The sequence below is a fragment of the Halichoerus grypus genome, chromosome 11 (assembly GCF_964656455.1).
Source record: "Halichoerus grypus chromosome 11, mHalGry1.hap1.1, whole genome shotgun sequence".
NCBI classification, from domain to species: domain Eukaryota; kingdom Metazoa; phylum Chordata; class Mammalia; order Carnivora; family Phocidae; genus Halichoerus; species Halichoerus grypus.
The window spans coordinates 24175585-24189698 of record NC_135722.1 but is presented as its reverse complement, the minus strand read 5'-3'; the positions used below and the strand labels follow the sequence as shown (position 1 = coordinate 24189698).

The 14114-nt window shown below is 45.5% G+C and overlaps 1 long non-coding RNA gene across 1 annotated transcript in view; it reads right to left on the bottom strand.

Annotated features, from left to right (window-relative positions):
* Nucleotides 1–2954: 2954 nt before the first annotated feature.
* Nucleotides 2955–14114, bottom strand: part of LOC144379422 (uncharacterized) — a 33102-nt gene continuing 21942 nt past the window's right edge. The window contains exon 4 of the long non-coding RNA XR_013442369.1: nucleotides 2955–4419. This is a non-coding gene — a long non-coding RNA (uncharacterized LOC144379422). The remainder of the gene's footprint in view (nucleotides 4420–14114) is intronic.

Genomic DNA, 14114 nt, shown 5'->3' with positions numbered 1-14114 from the left:
TTACCTCAAAATAACTGAAAGCAGAGCCTCAAAGAGTTGTTTGTACACCCCTGTTCATAGCAACACTATGTACTATGGCTATCATATGGAAGCAACTCCAAATGTCCAGATGAATGGAGAGGCCAAATGTGATAAATACATACAATGGAGTATTATCCAGTCTTCAAAAGGAAGAAAATTCTAGCATATGCTGCAACATGGATGAACTTTGAGGACATTATAGTAAGTGAAGTAAGCCAGACACAAAAAGACAAGTACTTATATCATATACTTAGGGTACTCAAAATCATAGAGACATAAAGTAGAATGATGGTTGCCAGGGCCCAGGGGAGGAGGGAATGGGGAGTTACTGTTTAGTGGGTACAGAGTTTCAGTTTTACAAGACGAAAAGAATTCTGGAGATGGATGGTGGTGATGCTTGCACAACATTATGAATGTATTTAATACTATTGGACTGTACACTTCAAAATGGTTAAGATGGTAAATTTTATGTTTGGTGTATTTTACCACAATACAAAACTGAGTTTGAGAAGTCTAGTTTTCTTTAAGTCAAATAAAGCATATTCAAGGATATCGCCTTGGATCTCCAATATGATTTTCTCACTTACATACCAATATCCTTTCTTTTTTCCTTTTTTATATAAACTTGACTTAATTTTTTTTTTTAAGATTTTATTTATTTGAGAGAGAAAGAATGAGAGACAGAGAGCATGAGAGGGAGGAGGATCAGAGGGAGAAGCAGACTCCCTGGGACTCCAGGATCATGACCGGAGCTGAAGGCAGTCGCCTAACCAACTGAGCCACCCAGGTGCCCCTACACTTCTGACTTTAAAATAGCTTTAGATTTACAAAGAATTGCAAAGATAGTGTAGAGAGTGCTCATATACCCCCACAGTATGGTATACTGGTTACAGTTAATGACCTAATATTGATATATAATTAACTAAAGTCCATACTAAAGCATGGATCCAGATTTCCTTAGTTTTCCCTAATATCCTTTTGTTGTTGTTGTTGTTGTTCCAAGATCCTGTCCAGGACAGCATATCACTTTTAGTCATATCTCTTTAGGTTCCTCTTGACTGTGAAAGATTCTTAGACTTTCCTTGTTTTTGATGACTAGCTTTATTATTCAGTTATAATTTCCAATATGGTAAACATCGATAGATATAACCCATATAAACAAAAGCTCTTTAGAAATCTCAACAAATGTTAACGCTATAAAGAGGTCTTAAGACCAAAATGTTTGAGAGACACTGATTTAGCCAAGAGGTATTTTTTTCAACATCTACTGTATGCCAAATGGTGGAGACTTTATAACCACAGCAGGTGTATATTGTCCTTAAGCAGCTCACCTGGAGAGGAAGAAGTGTTGAATTATATTAGATAGTTACTGTAGATTTATTTGTCTGAACACTGAAATGGGGGTGACTCTGGGAACACATAGCAGGTGCGGCCCTTCACTCCGATGATGTGTCACTGTCTCTCTGAGACCGCCCCTGACTCCCTAAGTGGAATATCAAAGGGGAAGGCAAAACCACACAGGGCTGGAAGGCAGGAAAGGCAGCCCAGGCTGAGAGCATTCCATAGTCACACAACCAGAGGCCAGGGAGAGCAGCCGTGCTCCTGGGGTGTTTAACATGGCTCGTGTGCAGACCACACAGAATTCATGAACAGGGAGGTTGGATGCCTAAAATAACAGAGAATAAATACATGTTGCAAAATCTCTCCATGTTTTCCTATTAGCAGATGATAGTAGTTAACGTCTCCTTGTCACAGAGGAAATGGGCACTGATGACTCAGCAGAGGTGCCTCATTGAAAGAGAAGTGGCGCCATGAAATCTTTGTCAGGATCTTCAAACGAAATCCACCAACACTTCACCTTGCAACATCAGTTTTGTTCCGTGGTGAGTAGTTTTTGTACTTTTATATTCAAACAAACACATATAATATGGCCTAGAACACACAACACATGTGAACTCCTGTGACACAGCATAAAGCTTAAGGACACTTTCTGTTTGTAACGGACTGCTTGGGGACCCGTGGCACATTTATAAGATTCAGTTATTATTAAGAATTGGGTGGGGAAGAAAAAAAAAGGAACTGGGTGGAGAAGTTTGCCTAGCACAATTTGAATGCCAGCCAATCATCTGTTGTCTGCAAATGCCCATCAAGCCCTATAAAGGATACCCTTGGAAGGGTCCTTGTAGCTTCTCACCCTTCTATATCCTTCTTCCATTAGTCTCTCAAGCCAAGTTTGTTTGTTTTTTTTTTTTTCAATTTTTTTTAAGATTTTATTTTCAAGTAATCTCTACGCCCAACATGGGCCTTGAACCCACAGCCCCAAGATCGGGAGTCTCACGCTCCACTGACTGAGCCAGCCAGGTGCCCCAAACCAAGTTTATTTTTATTTAGGCGTCAGTTGTGTTTTGTGTGGTAGGCAGCTTCTGAGATGGCTCCCAGTGATCCATTCCTCTTGGTATTCACAGCCTGGTGGAATCCCCATCCCTTGAGTGTGGGCTGCACCTAGTAACTTGCCTCTAACAAATAGAACATGGCCAAAAAGATGGCTATTATTCTCAACATTCAGTTTTACAAAGGTTCTAAGTTCTCCCCTCTCCTTATCCTCTCTCTAGCCCTCTCACCTGTTCACTCTGGTGAACCGCAGAGCCACACCTTGTGAACATCCCCGCAGACAGTCTCGCCTGGCAAGGAACTCAGGGCAGCCTCCAGCCAATAGCCACTAGGAAACTGAGGTCCTCAGTGCAGCAGCCCACAAAACACCCTGAAGATCGCCAACAATCACATGGAAACATCCTTCCCCAGCCGAGTTTGGAAATGGCCGCAACCCAGATGATCCCTTGACGATAGTCAATGACAGACCTGAGTCAGAGGACCAGCTAAGTTGTGCTGGATTCCTGACCCATAGTAACTAGAAGATAAAAAGTGATGTTTTTAAGTCACTATATTTTGGGGTCACTTGTTACTTGGTGATAGATAACTAATACATTTTCTTTTGTTATATTATAAATTGATAAAATTTAATAAAAGGAAAAAGTTCTGTGTCTTTGCCAGGCTGAGAGTGTTCCAGAGAATGCAGAGGTCAGGACTGGGAAATCCATTTGTCAGAAAAAATGTTCACATCCATCCTCTTCCTCCCAGGCACTCTATGAAATTGCATTTTTGACATGCGCTGCCCAATTACCTCCTACTTCTGTAATTACACAAAGCCGAAGAAGCTGTATGTTTAAGTGCCTCCGATCCAAGGGCTGCTACTATCCACTTGAATTCTCTAATCTCCCTTCTTTTGCATTCAAAAATTCAATAAACATGCTACCACTTGTCAAAGCCGACATCCTCCCCCATGGCGAGAAAGGCTCTGCACTCAAAGATTTGTATGTCTTTGTTTTTCCCATTCAACTTCCTATTCTTCTTCTGATGTTTACTCTTCCTGTCAGTGCCCCGGATCTAGAGTATGGACTAATAAATAGCGTTTGCCTAATACTGCTGTTTCCCATTAGGGCTTCCAAATTTAGGCTGGATCTGGGTATAACAGGCAAGCTGGAGGGTAGCTCTGTGACAACAGGCATTGGGTTCAAAATTCAGTGGTGCTTGGGATTAGCCAGTCAGCCTTCCTTCCAACCAACCCAGACCCCAGGATGGTCCTTAGGGGCTGGGTTAGCCCAAGTCCTTTGAGAATCAGACTCCAACAGGAGATTAAATATCTGAGGATTTGGTAGGGGAATCATCTGGGAGAGAAAACAGGGAAGGAGGCAGAAAAGGCTGGAAGAGCCACCAGACTGGGATGTGAATCTGGTCGTGAGTGAAGGAGAGAGGGAGGGAAGGTTGGGCAGAAGTGTCTGAGACCACCCCACACTCCAAGGAGGATTCTCCAAAGCTGTCAGGGAGTCTTCAAGCCCAAATCAGTGGTCAGAGGAGTGCTGGGTCTCCCAGGACCAGGTCTGACTCAGTCTCCCTACCATGCAGTTGCTGGCTGGGAGTAGAACGTGTGGCATCCGCATACTCATAGCAGTGGATTTCAGGAGCTGGAGCCCTCGGTCACTTTCACCGTGTGGCTAGAAGTGTGCAAGGAGCACTCTTGTGGCCCTCTTAGGGGCACATGACAATGAAAATTCTGGAAGCGGTGGGGCAGGGGTGTTATTCTGGAATGGTAGCACCTCTCTAACAGTTAACCCTCATAGCTTTTCTTCTTCGTCTTTATTGACAAAATATGATCTTCACGCTGTCACCAAAGGGCAGAACCATGGCACGTTTCATGACTTAGGGAGCTCATTTGCTGTGTTGGCATGCTTCTGACTCATTTCATCCATTCATTTCTTCTTTTATTCCTTCAGTGATACTTTTGAGAGTCTGTTCAGGTCCCGAGAGAATCAATGCTGAACAAGGCATCTGTGGAAATATCTTGTTTTGGGGAAGAGGGATGACAAAAGTGTGAACCAAAATATGAAGACAAAAATTTCTGATTATAATAATACTTCAGGGAAAATAAAAACAGGATGATGCAAGAAAGAATGACTTTTGGGCAAGGGGGAGGAAAACCTATTATGTTCCATCATGCTTTCTGCTCCTTTCTTTTCTTGTCCCTCAGACTCAATTTTGGAACCTTGAGGTGGGGCATTGAAACTGCCTCCAGTTTGTTTTCCTTCCCAGTATAAACATTGGCTTGGACTATTCTCTCTAACTTCCGCCTTCCCCTAATGATGTTATTGCTGGCAAGTCATATTCCTGAAATACTGTGAGCTTCCCCCTGCATCCCTCTATCCACAGGGGATAGGGTTGGTCCTGCAGTGATGACTACACATTTCTTCTGGGTTAGTAACTCCTCTTAATTTGTTTTGGACTATCCTGATTTTTCCCTTCATGAAATAAAATCCCAAACAAACAAGGGTCAAACAAGCCATGTGAGAGAAAACCCCACCAGTCCGAGAACACCAGGCCCTCCCCTAATTAATCACAGTGGTTGAGCATCAGCCACACAACTAGCTGAGGAGGAAGCATGTGGGGGGCGGGGGGGCAGAGTGCTGGGCTCTTTAAGATCTTCAGGATCTTAAACTCTCACTTTCTGTATCAGCTAGAGTATAGATTAAGGGGCTGTAACACAGAGACCCTGAAATACAGGGTCTTGCCTCTAACTTGCTAGGGTTAGTCTCTCAAGCCAAGTTTGGTTTTTTTTTCAATTTTTTTTAAGATTTTATTTTCAAGTAATCTCTACGCCCAACATGGGCCTCGAACCCACAGCCCCAAGATCGAGAGTCTCACGCTCCACTGACTGAGCCAGCCAGGTGCCCCAAACCAAGTTTATTTTTATTTAGGCGTCAGTTGTGTTTTGTGTGGGAGGCAGCTTCTGAGATGGCTCCCAGTGATCCATTCCTCTTGGTATTCACAGCCTGGTGGAATCCCCATCCCTTGAAATACAGTGATTTATGCAACAGAGGGGTCCGTGTCCTTTTGATGCAACAGAATAGCGGTAAGACGGGGGCGACTGGCACCTCTACTCTGTGGGGTTATCCCAGGACCCTCTCAGGGTGACGCTGCACAGTCGGTGCCGGCTCAGCAGTAGCACATCCAGACACCTGCCAGAGGGAAGCAGGGAAGACAGAGGAAGGATGCCACTTCCTCTTCGGGGAGTGACATGGAAGTCACATGCTTCTGCTCCCATGCCATCAGCAAGACTCTGAGCACATGGCCACGACGAACTTCCAGGGAGGCTGAGAAATGTGGGCTCCCACTGACCTGAGAGCACCCGTGGAGTGGAGGCGCCAGGGAGTGGGGGGAGTCTCTTACTAAATGGGGGAAAGAAGAGCACAGACAAGCTTGGACATTTAGCAATCTAGGTCATGCCTGTAACAAGATTCCATACTTGTGCTATTGCTAAGGAATGAATGTTATGGGCAGGCTAGCTCTTAATCTTTGTTTGCTTTTCTTCCCCAGAATTTTTCACTGACCTAAACCTAATGATTTTGAACATATGTGTTTTAATACGGGGCCGATGGCTCCCATAGACCCCAGGAGAGCCTTAAAAATTTTTTATGAGAATTTTTTTAAATCGGGGGTTTTCCTTTTGATCACAGTCTTAAAATTGAATGTTACCATCTTGTGCATCATTCTAATGACTCCATATAATCAAATCATGCCGTGGGATCTCAACGGCCTTGTTTGTCCCAGTGGCACAGATGTAGACTTAGCGCAGAAATGTTGGGTTTGTCCCAAATTAAGGCCACATAAATTAATAGTATACTCCAAAAGGGAGTTTCCAGAGCAGTCCAAATAGAAATGATGGAAAAATGGATCATCACGTGGCACCCAGTAGGATATGCATGCCAAAAGAACTAATGAGGTAGTGGTCAATATCATGTTCTCACTTGAGAGGTAATTTGGTTTCAGCAAAATAACATCATCCTTCCCATTAAATTAATGTTGTTAAATAGAACCACATTGGCTTTTTAGTTTTGTCTGAATTTAACTTGTATTGAATTGAATTACAGTTGACCCCTGAACAACACGGGTTTGAACTGTGTGGATCCACTTATCCGTGGATATATATATACACGGTACAGTACTGTAAATGTATTTTCTCTTTCTTGTGATTTTCTTAACAACATTTTCTTTTCTCTGGCTTACTTTATTGTAAGATTACAGTATATAATGCGTATAACATACAAAATTTGTGTTAATCAGCTGTTATCAGTAAGGTTTCTGATCAATAGCAGACTATTAGTAAAGTTTTGGGGGAGTCAGAAGTTATACATGGATTTTCAACTGCATGGGAGGTCAGTGCCCCTAACCCCCACATTGTTCAAGGGTCAACTGTATACTGAACCCAATTTAATTTGCTCGAATTTAACTTGGCTCTGGTTTTATACAGATATCAGAGCTCTAATAACAAGGTTGAACGTAGCATTATAATCGAACAATTGTAGTGTACACTGGGAGGGAAGTGGAAATTGTTTTCTTCTTTCAAAGGGACCCACCCATTACAAAAATTTAAAGAGCAGAGAGACGCCCGTGTGGCTCAGTGGGTTAAGCATTCAACTCTTGATTTCGACTCAGGTCATGATCTCAGGATCATGAGACTGAACCCCCCCCCTCAGCCCCCGCAAGCAGGCTCCCCGCTCAGCAGAGAGTCTTCTTCTCTCTTTCCCTCTCCCTCTGCTTGCATACTCACACACTCTGATAAATAAAGAAATCCTTAAAAAAATAAAGAGCAGAGTTATCATGAATAGTTCTGAAGGATTATCAGTGACCCTTCCTTAGAGTGATTCTCTCCCCTAGACTATGATTCTAGCAGATCCTAAAACGTTTCTGCCCTGGTGACTCTTACTTTAGATCTTGTCCCAGCTCACCACTCAACCTCAATGGCTGCTCTGTTGTCACCACCTTCAGAAGAGTAAACATGGAATTTTTTAGTGTTTGCAGCATTTCCTAAACCAAAGACATTTTGGCCGGGAGGGCGGGTAGGTTACACGCTGACCGCTGCCGAGTTTCTGCTGGGATAGTTGATTTCTGCTCCCTGAAAGGACAAGGAAGTGAAAAGTTCCTTTCTTTGCCTCCTGTCCTGCCCGTGACTGCAGCTTCGAGGGTAACTATATGACAAGGGCCATAAACATTCCACCCCCTGAGGCAATGGAGTGGGAAATGGCACATATAGAGGCTGGGTAGTGGCGCATGCATCAGTCTACCTGGTGCTTGGAGATCCTTTGGGATGAGAGGTGCTATATAATTGTAAGTTATGGAGACGCTTAATCAACTATTCTCCCACCGACTTGTGTTCTGTCCGTGATTTACTGGCGCCTCTGTTTACCTACAGGATAATAGTCCTGGTGGAAGGGAGTATAAGGAAATAAATGACTCAGTGGGTGATTAATTGTCCTGGCGCAGCACAGAGTCCAGTACCAAGATCATTATTTCTATTGTATGACAAGAAAGAAAGAAGGAACAGTGAAGCAGTGTGCATAAATAACAGGAGAAAGATTTCCTCGCTGCTCGGGAAAGTTCTGCCATCCCATTCTTTTCAGACTACTACCTGAAGGCGCCTATTCCACAGTCTGAATTCTCATCTCTTTCCTGAGCCTTCGGACGTGACCCTCGCTAACTCTTTTAGTAGGGAGCTAGGGAAGTTTGGGCCGATGGTTTCCATCCTCTTCACTGCCAAGCACAGGGGAGCATGGCCCTGCAACTTTGCCCTTTCTGGAGCTTGACAATACGGACTGTGTCTTAGGAGGCAGCTCTGCACTCTGAGAATAAGAGGCAGTGGGGAGGGTGATACATTTGGATTGAATGAACACTATGAGCAAAGATGGTACAACAGGCAGGAAAGCTCAGGGCACAACAGGGCATCAGCTTTTGGCATCTTAATTAACGAAACTGAGCATTCAACCCCGTTGTTCAAACGCCCACCACATATTAGAAACACTTCACTTAGAAGCCTTAAAAAAATGCCAGTGCTAGGTCTCACCCTTGACCCATGAAAGCAGAAACTCCGGGAGGGAAACCTGGCACTGAACCTTTGTAAACCACTGATCTAATGGAAACAGGATTCCTGAGCCTTGGAGGTAACTGTTTGGGAGCCTGGGGGCATTGATTTCATTAGGGAGTCCCTCATTAGCCTAAAGAGAACATCAGGGAAGAGCCTCACACAAGCTGCTGGAGGACTGTTCCAGCTCCAACATTACTGCTTCCAATTGGGGAAAATAAATCACGGAAGAAGGATAGCGCCTCGTTTTAACTAGTCTGCGTTTTAATAGCCCATCAGCTCTGGTTTAAATGCTTTTTGATAGCACTGCACAGTTGACCTTAAGCAAAGCACTTGGATTCAACCTTGACATTTACCATAATTAAACAAAGAAGATTTTTCTCATTAAATATTATTTTTGTTTCTTGGACCATGAATTGAATTGTGAGTGACAAATGTCACAGAGGCCAGAATCCTCCAAAGGGAGGATGGGTAGGGTGGCAGGGAGAGGTAGAGAGCCCCCTCCCCCCAATTCTCATAGATACGATCTTTAACTTCCTGGAATCCTCACTCACGGAGACAGGAAAGTGGATCGCTTCTGGCAATGTCAGCCAGGTCCGTGATGAAACCCTCTGCGCCCTCCTCATCTTCAGCAGGGAGACTCTGACACTTACTTTGTAAAGTATTATCTCATTTCCCTGCCATGCGTGATTGGACCAGAAGTGGGTAGCACAAGTTGGGTCCATCCCAAGTTGGGTTCACCAAAGTTTCCCCAGGAATTGGGAATGGAATCAAGAAAAGGGGAGTACTACTGGGGGAGGGAAGAGCCGAGAAGAGGGGCAAAGAGAGAAGGACAGGCAAATGAGACCTGGAGCCCTGACCTCCCACACCCCATCCAGGTCTAAAGCTCCAGGCTGACATGGATAGAAGTGCTCACTGGGCCATCAAGGCGGGTTTGGAGAAACCTAGAAACGTCATGGCTGGTGCTCTGCTTCCCCAAGTACCGCCTGGGAGAGACAAGCCTGTAAGGGAAACCTACATTTCCAAGGGGTGCTGTGCATTTCAAGGGGTGGGTACCACCAGGCAGCATGGGCAGAAGTGGGTGCCTGTATAGACAGGGCCTGGGACAGCCTTACTTCCACCCCTACACCAAGTCTCCCTTGGCTTGGGCAAAGCGCAGAGAAGATCTGGAGAGTTCTCAAGAGCCTGTGAAAGGGGTAGTAATAGTTGCTAACAGTTGAGATCTGAGAAGCCTGCCTGCAAGGACTTGCTAAGACACAGAAGGAAAAAGCTGCAGCAGAGGCTACAGGGAGGTCTGACCATGACTAGGGGCCTGAAGGTAGACAGGACCAAGTCAGAGAACCAACAGAGCCAGCAAACTCCAGAAGCAATGGAAGACAGCTGAGCTTGCACTCCGGGGACTGCAAGACTATTCGCCAGGTCCACCAGGCTTCGCTCTCCTGCAGGGACGCTGGGAGGCCTGAAGCTGAGGCCCAGACAACCACACACAGACAAGGGGCTCCTTCCCCTCTCCCCTGCCCTCCACCTCAGATGCCATCTTGGAAAAGAGCAGAGACCAAATTTCTTAAAAAGTGAAAACCAGACCTGATGGGAAACAGAACTTCAAAATATTTATACCCAACAGGGACTATTTTTGAACTGGAAGAGCCTGAGATGTCTTTCATGGACATATCTGTGTGTTTCTTTTTGTTTGTGGGGTTTTTTTTCCCCACGCTTATAAGGGCTTCAGAGTAGAAGGAGATCAATTACTAAAATAAAGATTTCCGGGTTTTGCGCACCTGAGCGGTAGTGCATAAAGTCTGGCCCCACTCCAGCTGTAACAGAGGATGGGGAGGAGACAGGTCTTTCTTGCCTCCATGTCTTGGAGGGAGAAGTATCCACCTCCCCACTCTCCTCCCACCACCACCACTGCACTGGGAGAGAGAAAGTAAGAAACAGTCCCAAGGACACCAGTCACTTTAGCATGTGATTCACTATCCCTGAGGAGCCGTCATTACGATAACACGGCAGCCAGAAACATGAGGGCTGATATTTAGAAAGATGGTTTGAATCTCTCCCTCTATCAACTACAGCGGTTGCAGAAAGCTCTGAGAGAGGCACCAAGAATGCAGTTTGTGGGTGAAGGAGCTGAGCCAGGACGTGGTCTTTCCTAGTTGTTGAGAGACTGGCTGAGGGGCTCAAACGGGAGAGTGTGCCCTTGCTCCTAGTTCTGTCAGCTCCCTTACCTGTTACACTAGAACATTCCAAGAGCTGTTTGAGCTGAGGTTTTCAGAAGAGAGACCAGCCTTGCCAGGACAAGGAGAAGAAGGACCGGAGAGTTGCCAGCGGGAACTCACCCTGTGTCGCTGTGGTGGGTGTAGCACAGCTCAGGAGCCGCCTGGAGAGCTGCCTGTCCAAGTGTGGCTCGGCTCTGCTCACTCCGCAGTCAGCTTGTCCTACACCAGCCTCTCATCCCCTCAGCCCTGTCGTACTGGTCCATGGCTTTTCAGACCAGACCCATTGGTTCCTTGAGAATTCTCTCCAAGTGATATGTTAGTTCTGATACTGTCCCTGGCTATGTACTTGCTAAAAAAGTGCAATCCTTAAAACCTGGTTGCTTTTCAACCACATCTCTACCACCCTAGCTATTTCCGTTCTTCCTAGCTACTGCATAGATCCATGCCACAGCTTGAATCACAACTCCTGCCATCAGTTCTGCAAATTTGGTTTTCATATGGCAACCATTATTGCACACCTTCAATGTGCTAGGCACAGTAGTAGACATTTTATTTTCTTTTCAGTCCAACTGGGTTATATTTTCTTTATTATGTTATGTTAGTTACCAGACAGTACTTCATTAGTTTTTGATGTAATGTTCCATGCTTCATTGTTTGCGTGTAATACCCAGTGCTCATTGCTATATATGACCTCCTTAATACCCATCACCGGGCTAACCCATCCCCCCATCCCCTCCCCTCTGAAACTCTCAGTAGTAGACATTTTAAATGCATTTCATTTCATCCTTACAACGCTTATGTGAATTGAGTATTATGAGCCCCATTTTACAGAAGAAATAGAAGTGGAGAAAGGTAAAATTACCTTCCCAAGGTTGCAAAGTGAGCAATTTGCAAATCCATGATTTAAAAACCCAGGTCTATCTTTAATCAGAGCATGTGCTCCTTCCACTATGGTGCACTGCTTCATATGTCTGCTCGACCCACAAAGCTGCCCGTAGCCACACACCAATGCCTTTCCTCCCTCCTGCTGCTGCTGCTAGGGAATGAGAGCCTCTCGATCATTCTGACTTGTCACTATCGTTGTGCAAAGAGAATGACTTCTGGATTCAGTGCTAACTGGATAAATCTCACCCACCCCTGGAGACCCTTCATTTCTTGCATCCTGTTATCAATTGCCTCAAAACAATAGTGTAAGTGTGTCTGTGTCTGTTCAATATACGCTCCTTTGGGTTGTCGATGAAAAAGATGAACTAGATGTTGGAACGTTTATATACCAGTGCATATTACACTCCACTGCTGTCCCAGGAGACCTGTCCAAATATCAGCCATCATGCAAAAATGACTTAACCAGCCTGTAAATGCTAAACCAGCAAATGCTTTCCAGAATTCTGTCAGTATTTTTTAAACATCTGAATTGTTGGGCATTTTATAGTTGGTTCACAAGGATGATGAAAGTGGTTTGTCTTGTGTATCCCACTTCCTCGTTTATACTGGTAGTTTGAACCTTCTCTTTTAGAACAAGGCCCTGGTTTTGTCCTTCCTGAACGTTCCCCTGCTTGCCCCTGGTTATGTCTCTAGCTCCTTCGTGTAGTCCCTGCTAAGTTCTTGAGGCATTCATTAATCATGCTCCTCTCCTCTCTAGGTTCTGAAGAAATTGAGAAATACACAAAGGCATCAGAAAGAGGTCCTCATACCAGGTGTATGGCTGGCAACCCGGACTGGTGCGTGGGGACTGACCCTGGCGCCTGAATGAGTTTTGCACTCCTTCCTCTCTGAATTACACGGAGACATCTCTTCAACAGTCACAGCAGCTAGATAACCGCAGGCCCCTCCCCTCCAGGGCAGAGCCGGCCCCCATGGGCTCACCACATGGAAGAGGCAGGAGCAGAAGAAGGATGTGTGCCGGCTTCAGGCCATCGAGCCCGAGAAAGGCAGCCACAGAGAGTGTGGGAGTTTGAAAAATATGGCTGCAGCCTCCTCCCATCCCTACATGCACGTGCCCCTGCACTATGAGGTCACCCCTTCTCCCCTCAAGAAATAGACGTTCTTTCTCAATTCCCTCTTGAATCTGGGCTGCCCTTGTGACTCGCTTCGGCCAATGGAAAGTAGTGGAATGACATTATGCAACGTCTGAGCCCAGACCAAAAGAGACCTCTGCATTCTCTGTCTTGGAACCCAGCTGCCAAGTGAGGAAGCCTCAGCTGGCTGTCGCCAAGGATGAAAGCCAGCGTGCTCCAACTGTAACCTGTGAATGACACCATCCAGGAGCAGCCGAAACCCAATCAAGATGCTAACTGATCACAAGCACATGAGCGAACCCAGTAACACCACAGAGAAGAGAGAATAACAATTTCGACTGAGTCCTGCTCCAATTGCCAGCCCACCACATCTCGAGCAAATAAACTTAGACACGAACAGAGAGCATGCTCAGTAATTACTAATTCAGCCTCACCGATCAGATCAGCCTCTCTGGTATAAGAGTAGTGTGGCTCTACTACGGTTTTCTATGGAAACATGATGGGTGGGGTAATTTTCCCACCACAGGTGATGAATCCTGCTCCCATCATGTATGCTGAAGTCTTCCAGAAACACGAGGGGACTCTTTAGACACTGACCTTTATGAGGGGGTATTGGAAAGTAGTGTATTTCTTTCCTATTGCCGCTATAACAAATTAACACAAACTTGGTGGCTTAGAATGGCACAGAGGTATTAGCCTACATTTCTAGAGGTCAGAAGTCTGAAATGGGTCTCGCTAGGCTAAAATCAAGGTATCAGCAGGGCTGCATTCCTTCTGGATACTCAGGGAAGATTCTTTTTTTTTTTTTTTAAGATTTTATTTATTTATTTATTTATTTGACAGAGAGAGACACAGCGAGAGAGGGAACACAAGCAGGGGGAGAGGGACAGGGAGAAGCAGGCTTCCCGCCGAGCAGGGAGCCCGATGTGGGGCTCGATCCCAGGACCCTGGGATCATGACCTGAGCTGGAGGCAGACACTTAACGACTGAGCCACCCAGGCGCCCCTCAGGGAAGATTCTTTTCCTTGTGTTTTCCAGCTACTAGAGGCTGCCCACATCTCTTGGCTTATGATCCCCTGCATCTTCAAAGGCAACAGTCGCTGGTTGAGTTTTTCCCAATGACTGACTCTTTGACCTCCCTGTACCACACTGAATGACCCTTTTGATTACATTGGGCCCACCAGGATAACCCAGGAGACTCTCCCTATTTTAATATCACGTGAGGAGCAACCTTGATTCCCCTTTTCCATGTAACAAACCTATTCACAGTTCCAGGGACTTGGACTTGGACATCCTTATGGGGTGGGGGTGGGGGTGGCATGATTCCGTCTAACACAAATAACAATCACAGAGCAGCATCACGCTCCTTAGAAAGGATTAACCCTCAGT